The sequence below is a fragment of the Lycium barbarum genome, chromosome 9 (genome assembly GCF_019175385.1).
Source record: "Lycium barbarum isolate Lr01 chromosome 9, ASM1917538v2, whole genome shotgun sequence".
In the NCBI taxonomy this organism is placed as follows: Eukaryota; Viridiplantae; Streptophyta; class Magnoliopsida; order Solanales; family Solanaceae; genus Lycium; species Lycium barbarum.
In genome coordinates, this window is record NC_083345.1 from 41,795,094 (window position 1) to 41,806,280 (window position 11,187).

Consider the following 11,187-nt stretch of genomic DNA (forward strand, 5'->3'; position numbering starts at 1 on the left):
TAGAAGGTTCTGTACTTTGAACGCTCATAACTTTCTTATACTAAATCCGATTGACCTGAAACTTGTCTCTGAGCCTTCAAGTGTCGATAAGTATACTTGTCTATCGGGTCTTCATTTGTGTGCATATGGTTTCGCACTACTCTGTTCGTGCAAGCCTCGGTATGTCCTTCACTGAGCCCGGGCCAGGATATTTTCTCGTGCATACTTCTCTGCATTGTTCACCGCGTCCCTCTCACTTGCGGGCCGGGGCACGTTATATATATATGAGATGATGGCATGATGATATGATGACGGGGCGGTGGCCAGGATGGCATATGATGATTCTATTCACCGCGTCCCGCAAAAGAGGGCCGGGGCACGTTACATGCATATATGATACATGGCATTGGCATACATGATATATGATTTACCGCGTCCCTCACTGGAGGGCCGGGGCACGTTATATGCATACATGATATATGATTTACCGCGTCCCTCACTGGAGGGCCGGGGCACGTTAGATGTATACATGATATATGATTTACCGCGTCCCTCACTGGAGGGCCGGGGCACGTTATATGCATATGTGATATATGATTCTGACATGCATGATCCGTGTTTGAAAAGTAAGCTCTTTTGGCACTCTTGATGATTCACTTATTTTCTGTACTTCTTCTGACATCCGACATCGGTATACATGATTTATGTCTGGAAGGTAAACATTTTGGTATTCTGGATAGTGTACTCACTCTGGTACTAGTTGTTTCGGTTATGGTTCTGCCTTCTGTATTTCATGCCTTACATACTCGGTACATATTCCGTACTGACCCCCTTCCTTCGGGGATGCGTTTCATGCCCGTAGGTACAGACGCTCACGCGTGTGATCCGACAGCTTAGGTCTTCTATCTTGCTGCTTTGGAGCGCTCCTTTGGTCCAGAGCCCACACTTTTGGTACAGATTTTTCCGTTGTATATATTTATGTGTACATGACTTTTCAGGGGTACGGCGGGGCCCTGTCCCGTCATATGATTCTGTTGTCTTTGTTAGAGGCCTGTAGACATATATGTGGGTCATGGGTCGTTGTTGTTCGGTTATGTCTATGATTTGCGTCTAAGCGGTCCTATTTTCTATGACAGCCTTAACGGCTTGTACGTATATATATACTTATGTATATGCTTTGGACGATATTTTCTACGACAGCCTTGGCGGCTCCTGTATGATGTGTTTGACATGTGCGACCGCTTAAGATAACAGCTGCCCTTAATATATGTCATAATTAATATATGTTGGATGTGGATAAGTCGTGGATAGGCTGATTTGGTAAGTAAGTGTGTATGGGTGTCCAGCTCGGGCACTAGTCACGGCTCACGGGGTTGGGTCATGACAGATAAAATCAAGAAGCTTAATTAGTTAATTGAATAATTAATTCATCTCAGTCTCTTAATTGTTTGGCTATTTTATTAACCTTTGAAGTACAAGAAGGGCTATGTTTTAAAGCTAAATTTTGTCCACAAATTAGTCCTCTCAACAAACCACATTTCTCAGCCCAAATTCACCAAAATACCCAGCCCAGATGTCTAAAAGACCCGGCCCAAGCTCCTTTAATTTTCCAAAAAAAAAAAAAAAAAAACCAGACGCATGCACGCATCTTTGTTCTTTTGATTCTTCAGCATAGACATACACACACAAAATCAGAAAAAAGAAAGAGAACAGAAGAGAGCCAAACAACCCTTGTTCGTCCTCTTCAATCAGACACTCCAACTGGCAATGGTAATTTTGCTGATTTTCTTTCTTTTTCCAGTACGAATCCAACCAATTTACAACTATTATTGTCTTTTGATTTTGAATTTCAACCAAATCAACAAAGGGGGAATTCCACATCGGTTTTGGGCATTAGTTTGACCATTTTTCTGTTCTATAAATAGAGCTCACTTATCTTTAAGCAAGAGAAGAAGCAAAATGGCCTTGAGACCAAAAAATTGGTTCTTATACCATTAAATGGGTTTTTTCATAACCCTAAGAGTAAGAACACTCAGAAACCCGGTGAAGCCGCGAGTTTCAAGGACGTTCTCACTCAAGTATAATTTTTGGAAACCATTTCCATTCATTGGAAATCGATTCAATGTGAAAGGTGTTCATTGACGCTCGTCGCCCCCGTCACTGCTCAGCAAAAAGGTAATCCTCTATCCTTTTTATTTCATCTTAGTCCTTAATTCTGTCTGTTATATGAATGTTTTGGTACTTAGTGCTAGTTAATATATGATTGGTGTAGATTAGCTGTAATCATATAGTGTCAATTCTGTTTTAGCTTAAACAATGAGCTTGGTACACTGTTAGCATGACTGTTAGTTTAGTTCAATTCCCTTTAGTAAAAGTGAAGTTAGTTATAAATTTTTTTAGTTCAAGGGTTATTTATGTGGTATAGTTGCATAAGTGCTTGTTACTAACTCTGTGGGATGTTTATAAGCTTGGTTTGGTTTGAATCAGTAGCGTAGTAAATTTTAACTTAATAGGTGTTGTTTGCATTACTCTGCTTTAGGCTCATTCTTGCCTAAGATCAAGATGATTTAACTAAGTATGAGTTAGTGGTTTAGAGATCATTCAAGTTTTGATAACAATGTGTGATTAAATACTATGGTTCAATGTGCCTGGGCATCTAAATGTCCATCTAGGGGTCAGCTAAACTTATGAAGAACTAGATCCAATTTATGGGTTTGCTTCAGTTTTGAATGTTTAGTTTTCATTTTTAAGAAAATGCACTCTGCCTAGTTTAAGATTATTGTAGCTAAAACATTTATGGTTCATGCCTAAGATGTGTTTCTCAGAATGTTTCACTTGAAGGTTAACCATCAAATACTCTTTAAAAAAAATTGAATTTCATGACTAGAAAGTCCTAAATGCTTATGTCCTTGTACCTGTTTGTGTATGAAGAGCAAGTTATGTTTGGTGACCCTTCCCTGTACTCATTTTTAGTTGAGTTAAAAAATGAGGTTTTACTTGAAGCTTGCATGACCACTTTGGTTTCCAACCCCAAATCTCTTAATCATGCTCTACCTCTTTAAAATGGTTCTTTTTTTTTTCACATCTTGTTTGCTGATCAACTGAGAACACTTCCATAAGGGAATAAGATCTTTGTAATTAATGGGGTTCAAATAAAAAAAAATGTGTTCAGTACTGTCCTTTATTTGATTCAGAGTAATAAGATCAGATCTGTTTGTGTTCAAATCCCTTTATGTGACTTATTAAAATGTACACTAGATACCATGACTATAGGGAGCTTGCGTCTCTTTTCATATAAAATCACAAATTAGGAAAATGAGTTGAAGTATATGGGATTCAGTGATCTCTTTTCTTTCATGTTTTGTTCTGGAGAACAACTCTTAAGATTGAGTGACTAGCTATTTATTTGACCACTGGAAAAAGGATATGTATCTTGTTAAGGTGTAATATGTTCTTGTTCATCTTTAATAATGTAGAACATGTTGTTAAGCTCCATTCACATTTTCTGGCTAGAAGTTCCAGTAGGTCACATATAATCATGCCATGGCCCTGTCTACTTGCCTATACCTGATACATGTCTTAATTTCTATACTGTGAGTCTAACATCCCTAATGACTATGTTATGACTCTTACTTATGCAGACCTAAGCCCTTTCAAATGAGTTACCTACATTTATGCCTAAATTTGAATGAACTTTGAACTTTTGGTTACTTAGGAAATAATTGTGGAACTGCATTACAATATCAAGTGGGGAATAATGTTTTTTTTCTTTCCAAATATATGTATGTCTATATTGAAATTGTGGGCTAAGATGAATTACTCAGACTAAAATTTAATCAGATAAGGCCTAGAATTAAGCTGTTGTGTTGTGTTGTTTTCTTGGACTGAATTTTGCTTACGGGAAGTGAATCATTTTAGACAATGTTTGTGCTAACTTAGGTGCTAATAGTATACTTTGAACCAAAATGCATTTGATTTTTTGTAAAGAAAGAACTTGGTTTAAACCCTGAGCTATGTTCAATAATTTTGTGTTAAGTGCAAATAAGTATCTTCTTTGAAATCATATGATTCGTAACTGTTGTCATACTTGTAAATTAGTTTGAGGGTAATCCTATGTGCATGTTGTGTAACTGTGACCTTGGCCCTGTATGCCCTTTGAATTCTATCTTGTTGACTTTGATTAAATCTGGAGAGTAATTGGGTTGTTGTCTAAGTTGCTTAGGATTGATAGCATGTGTTTGTTTTGTTTGGATTGCTTTGTTAATTTTTTGTTCCAACAGTAGATGTGGCATTGTCACACTTGATATTTGGTTCAGTCCTCTTCTTGTTTGTTGGTAATGTGTTCTGGTTTCTGAATCCCTTATCTAATATGTATGTGTAGCATCCTGTATCCTATGATCTCCAGTTATATCATTGAGTTTTTGACCAACTAAATACAATTAACTTTTACTACTTAATACATAAATTGTTTGTCATGATAAAGGACGAAATGGTATTAGTCTTACTGAACTTTTAAAACAAAACCTCTTGTAATACTGTCTGAAATCATAGCTCACATGCTTCATAACTCTCTTGTTCCTTTATTGTCCTCCATGAGTTTGAGTATTGAACTGGTTTTCAATTGATGGATAAGGCTCTAAAAATGAGTTTTTGTTTTTTCCTACTTCCCTGAAGTTATTCAGGATGTATTTTGAACCCCTTTGATAAGTGAAGACCTGGGAGAATTAGTTCACTATCTGTTAGCTTTTTTCTATTTAGTTTCTCCTGTTTGAATTAGTTTTTGGTCAGCCAAGAGTTAGTTGAACATTTGTGGCCCTATGAACTGATGAAATCTTCTTTAAACTAAGTCTGAGATTTGAAGGGACCAACATCATCCTTTTTCCTGAAAGCATTTGTCTACAAGAACTGTTTTCCTCTATGTATCCCTCTAAATTGTTCAAGTTTTCAAGTAGAGTTCAACACATTTAGAACCTCCCTTTAAGTAATTTCATTACTTGAATTATCCTCCTGTTGTATGCTGGCTGGAAGTCAAGGCAAATAGAGGGTGTGGTTTAACCCCCTCCAATAGCCTGCCATGCCGAGGTTCTAAAACCTTTGGATCTTGGGCGGCATTGGAACAATGAGGGTGGTAGCCCCCATTTGACTGCCTTGTCTTTCAAGCTTAATGTTTGGTCCAATGTTCATAAATAACCTCAAGTTTACTGTTTTTTCTTAGAAATGTTTGTTTGTCTTTTGCCTTTGTCTACTGATAGTTGCTTCAAGTGACCACAATTAATATCCTGTTTAAGATGATTAATTTGTGGAGAGTGAGAAATCCTTGGTACTTATTCTTCACGTCTCCTCTTCTTTGCATGACTTGGGGAAATTTCCAATCCCCAAATGTTGCCTGAGTTGTTGTTGAACTTGTAAAACTTGCTATATTTGGGAAGCTCTCAAAGTGTCATATTTGAATAAGTTACTACCGCTACATTTGGCCATATTGGGCTGTTGTTGTTCCATTGTGTATCACTGTATTTTTTGGTAAGTTTGTTTCTATATTCTAAGGCAAGATAGTGGTTGCACTTGAGGTAAATGTTCTCTGAACTCTAACATAGTTAACTATTTCACTCTAGTGTCTTTTTTGGACTGAAATAGTAGCCTGCTCTTTGGCTATTTCCCAGCTCTTAGTTTGAGCCATGAACCATTGCAATCCTGGCCATTTTGTTGCCATAGTCTGATATATATTGTTGCTGCATTTGGCCTGTTATTGCTTCATTATTGATGCTGCATTTGGCCATAAATAGTTGCCTATTTGCAAGGCCACTGCTACTAAATATTTCAGCTGCATTTGTTTTTTTGGCCATTATGATTGCCATATAGGGCTTTCGGAAGGGCTACACTTTGGCTGTTGTATTAGCTGGTTATTGTTGTGATTTTGAGCCAAGTTTTGGGCAGCTTTGAGGCTCATTAGCTACTGCTGTTTGGGCTGGCTGATCTCTTTGTTTCAAGACAATTGCTAGTGCATTTTTTGCTCAGTTTTGAGGCCATAATTGCTGCATTTTTGCTCGAAGTTTTGAGGCCATTGCTGGTGCATTTTGCTCAGTTTAGAGGCCGTTGTTACTGCTTTGCTTAGCCTACTGCTGCTGCATCTTTGGCTTTGGCATTTGTTGTCTTGAAACTGTTTTAGAGCAGCTTGCTAGTACTTTTGGTATCTTGCTGAAAAAAATTGAACAAACTGCGACATTTGGTGAAAAATCCAACTGATTTGAACTTGATAACTACGTTTGAGCCGATGAAGAGTTTTTTAACTTGAGGCCTCACTTTTAAAAGAATGGATTTCTGTACTTGATTGAAAGTTTACTGATTTGAATACTTTAACTTGAGAATGCCTAGTCCGGAAAGGTTCTATCCCTCGGTGGGCAATAATGACCATAGTCTAGTTATAAAATAGTAACCAACATGCGCTTGTCGAGGCAATAGAATGACGGACGGGTCGCTATTTCGCAGCCATGACATGTTTAGGGGTCCTTTTTCCCATATTTCAAAGAAGTATGATTCTGAGCCTTTAGTAATCAAAGCTCCTATAGTTTGGTGCGAAACCGAGGGATATTATATTCATAAACGTCACCCCGTGGGGTGGTGTCCTTTTTATTAATCATTCTTGTTTCTATTCTTGCGAGGTACGAATAAACAAGTTCGGGGAATACTACAAGGACGAATATTGCACAATTGGAGCATACATATGGAATCCAAGCAATATGGTATGACAAGAAGAGAAGTAGTAGGAGACAAGGCAAAGACTTGGACATATGGGGCTTTCAGACGAAGAATAAAGGAAGCACAGAATTGCAACAAAAGGTCCAAGAAGGCGAGGAGATAGGCTTATCCAATTAACCTTTCTCCGCCTTCATTCTTTCCCTCCCTTTAGTTATTTTGAAAATATTCTGTTTACTTGCTTTATTTAAGTATTGTTGGAACCATTATAGATTAGAACTTAAGATTTAGAGTTGCCAAAATTGAATTTCAAAGCCATGTATAAAACAAATGTGAAATACTAATTACTCTTAATATAAGCTCGCTTTTCCTAATTTGACTCTAAAATGGGATTGATGTATTAACTTTGAGAGTTTGAACATAAATGACTTGGATTTATGAACTAAATTGAATTTAAGGAAGGATGAGAGATTAGAAACAGATAAGGTGAACCTACGAGGATTATAACGGTATGCCCTAATAAAAGGGAGAACTTTACTTGAAAACAGAAGATTTTTAAAGGACTTTTAAAGGGTAGGCTTATGTGGTGTTCTACTTAAGTTTAGCGCCCTCGGGTCTTAATCTAACTGTCTAAGCCCGAAATCCGACACCCAAGATGCAATATTTTGCGTAAATGACATTCCTTATAGCGGAAATATAAACCTGAGCAATTTTTATCAAAAACAATTCATAACATTAAGGTACACTATTAGAACCCGTAGGTAAATTGCAATTGAGCGGATCCTTAATACCGGGGTGCCTAACTCCTTTCCCAGGGGATCACCAGAACCCTTACCGATACTTTGGTTAGATTAGGATTCTTTTAAGACTTAACTGCTTTAAATAAACCTTTTTCGAGCTGGTTTTCCTAATTTCCTAAAAATTAGGTGGCGACTCTAAAATAAGTCCATTTAGAGCACCATCCACGTAGAAGTATATTTTTTCCTTTTTCCCGGTACGATTGACAACCATACTTTCCCGGGACACTTTCCTTTTTAAATGAGGCAAGTGCAAATGTGAATCGAATAAAATATGAACCGCTACACCGTCGACGACGCACTTAAACCTTTATGGAGTTTCTTCCTAGATGAGGAAGTAATGGCTATGGAGGAAGAGGTGACAGAACCATACTCAGGTTAGAGACTGTTCTTCGATGGAACAGTCAATTACAAAGGATCAGGCATCGGGGCAGTGTTAATATCCGAAACAAGACAACACTATCTGATGGTCGCGAAGCTCAACTTCAGATGTACCAATAACATGGAGGAATACGAAACGTGTATCCTCGGCCTCAGGATTGCGTTGGACATGGACATACAAGAATTTTTCGTAATCGAGGAATTCGATTTGCTCATAAATCAAGTGAAAGGGAATTGGGCGACCAAAAATGATAAGATACTCCCATATGTAAATCTAGTGCAAAGATTGTGCGAGAGATTCAAGAGTATTGATTTTAGGCATACTTCGAGAGCTCAGAATGAGTATGCCGACGCATTGGCTACGATAGCCTTCATGATCCAACACCCTGAGAGTGCTTACATGGATCCACTAGAGATTATAATGAGAGAAGAACAGGCTCACTGCGCCCAAGTCGAGGCCGAGCTGGATGTCCAAACATGGTATGCCGACATCAAAACATACCTAGAGAAATGAGAGTACCCCCCAGAGTGTTCATAAATCAGATGAAGACCATCAGGAGGTTGGCTATTGGGTTCTTCTTGAACAAAGAAGTATTGTACAAGGACACTTAATTTTGGGTTACTCAGGTGCGTGGATGCCGAAAAGGCTACAAAATTTCTAAAAGAGGTGCACACAGGGGCATGCGGACCCCACATGAATGGATTCATCCTTGCTAAGAAAATCCTGAGGACAGGATATTACTAGATTACCATGGAGCATGATTCGTGCAAATTCATACAGAAGTGCCATCAGTGCCAGATACACGGAGACCTGATCAAAGTCCCCCCCCCCCCCCCCCCCCCCCCAGAATTATATGTGATGAGCTCGCCTTGGCTATTCGTGGCATGGGGAATGGACGTTATAGGTCCCATCGAGCCTCCGGCCTTCAATCGACACCGTTTCATCTTAGTCTCCATCGACTACTTTAACAAATGGGTGAAGTAACTTCACACAAGTCAGTGACCAAGAAAGTCGTGGTTGACTTCATAAAAAATAATCTGATATGTCAATTCGGTGTACCGGGATCCGTCATAACAGAAAATGGTGCCAATCTAAACAACCATTTGATGAAGGACATCTGTGAGCAATTCAAGATCACCTACAGAAACTCTACCGCCTAACGACCAAGATGAATGGGGCCATAGATGCTGCTAACAAGAACATCAAAAGGTTCCTGAGAAGAATGATCGACAACTACAAGAATTGGCACGAACAGTTGCCTTATGCTTTGTTGGGGTACAGAACGACGACCCGAACTTCCACCGGGTAACCCCATACCTCCTTATCTATGGTACAAAAGCAGTCATACCCGTAGAAGTGGAGATCTCTTCACTCAGAATCATCTAAGAGGTAGAGCTAAATATGCAGAATGGGTAAGAAATCGCTACGAGCAGCTGACCACGATAGATGAAAAGAGAATAGTGGTGGTCTGCCATGGATAGCTGTACAAACAAAGAATGTCTCGAGCCTTCAACAAGCGGGTCAGAGCTCGACTTTTCCAAATTGGATAACTCGTGCTCAAGCGACTCTTTCCCCACCAAGAAGAATACAAAGGAAAATTTACACCAAACTGGCAAGGGCCGTACATGGTCAAGAAAGTACTCTTAGGAGGAGTCATAGTCCTAGCCGAGATAGACGGAAAACAGTAGCCCAAAGCTATCAATGCAAACGCACTCAACAGATACTATGTTTAGGTTTCCATTTGTTTGTGATCACATTATCATTTCTTTGTAATCGTATCTTTTGCTTGTGATCAGATCTTGTAATAGAACAGGAAAAACAAATCATCTATATAATGAACTACGCAATAACCTGACTTCCCCACAGTGGGATACGTAGGCAGTCTATATCGGACCTGATCACATTATTAGTGAAAACCAAAACTCAGTTACTTTATTCCGAACTATGTTCGACCTGAATTCCTGCTGCGACTTGATACGTAGGGGCTTTCGAGCTCAATCGTCATAAAAGAAAACCAAAGAAACCCTTAGGAAACCTCAGAGACACTAAGGCAGGAGAAATCAATAAGATCAAGCTATAAGGGTTGGCATAAGAGCCAGCCAGCATCAGCCCTATACTGGGGCAGAATTTTTGAGGTTCCCTAAAAAATTCCTATCTGAAATCATCAAAGAAAAGGGTAGAGCAAAGCCATACACTGGGCAGAATTTTGAGAGAACCTAAAAAATTCCTACATAACAAGACAATACAAGAGTCGATCAGAGCAAGACCCGAAACTGGGGTAGAATTTTTGAGAAAGATCTCAAATTTTTTTACCAGTTCAGAACTCAGCAATTGCATCTCCGGGAAGAATCGAAAGACTTCATTCGAAGAAAACACATGTCATGACATGAAAACGAAATAACTATTTCTAAAAAGGAAAACAACGAGCATTTTACAAACTCTACTTTAGATTTTTAAAATTAACATAAGTAAAACCCAAAAACATCTCTTGAAATACCGAGCCCAAGAGGGTTCAAAGGAGTATCAAGAGGAGACACCGGATGGGAGGACAACGATGCTAATTGGCTTCTTAGGAAACTCCCAACTTTTCTTTGGATGCATTTTTTTTCTTTTTATGGGACTGCAGACACGCCATCAAATGGACAAAGCGTATCCGACCACGAAGATCATGAAAAAGAATGAATGGCAAAGATACATCTGACCAAGGGGGTCATGCAACAAACAAATGAGAAAAGACATATACGACCACAAGGGTAATGTGATATCTTACCACAAGGGTCATACAAAGATGAGCAACCAAGACATATCAGGCCAAAAGGGTCACAACAAATAAGAAAGATACATCCGACCAAAAAGATCATGACAAAGTTGAAAAGGCATATTCGGCCACAAGGGTCAACAACCAACACAATGAATGAAAGAAAGATTATCTAGCTGAGAGGGCCATTGCACGTTTACTTTCCTGCAGCCGAGAGGGCCATTCATACAAACTGCCAAAAGGGTCATTGCACATTTACTTTCCTGCTGTAAAGAGGGCCATTCATATAAACTGCCAAGAGGGATATTCATACAAACCGCCAAGAGGGCCATTCATACAAACTGCCAAAAGGGCCATTGCCCGTTTACTTTCCTGCTGCCAAGAGGGCCATTGCATGTTTACTTTCCTGCTGTAAAGAGGGCCATTGCACGTTTACTTTCCTACTGCCAAGAGGGCCAATTATACAAAATGCCAAAAGGGCTATTGCACGTTTATTTTCCTGCCGTCAAGAGGGCTATTCATACAAACTGCCAAGAGGGTCATTCATACAAACTGCCAAGAGGGCCATTGCACGTTTA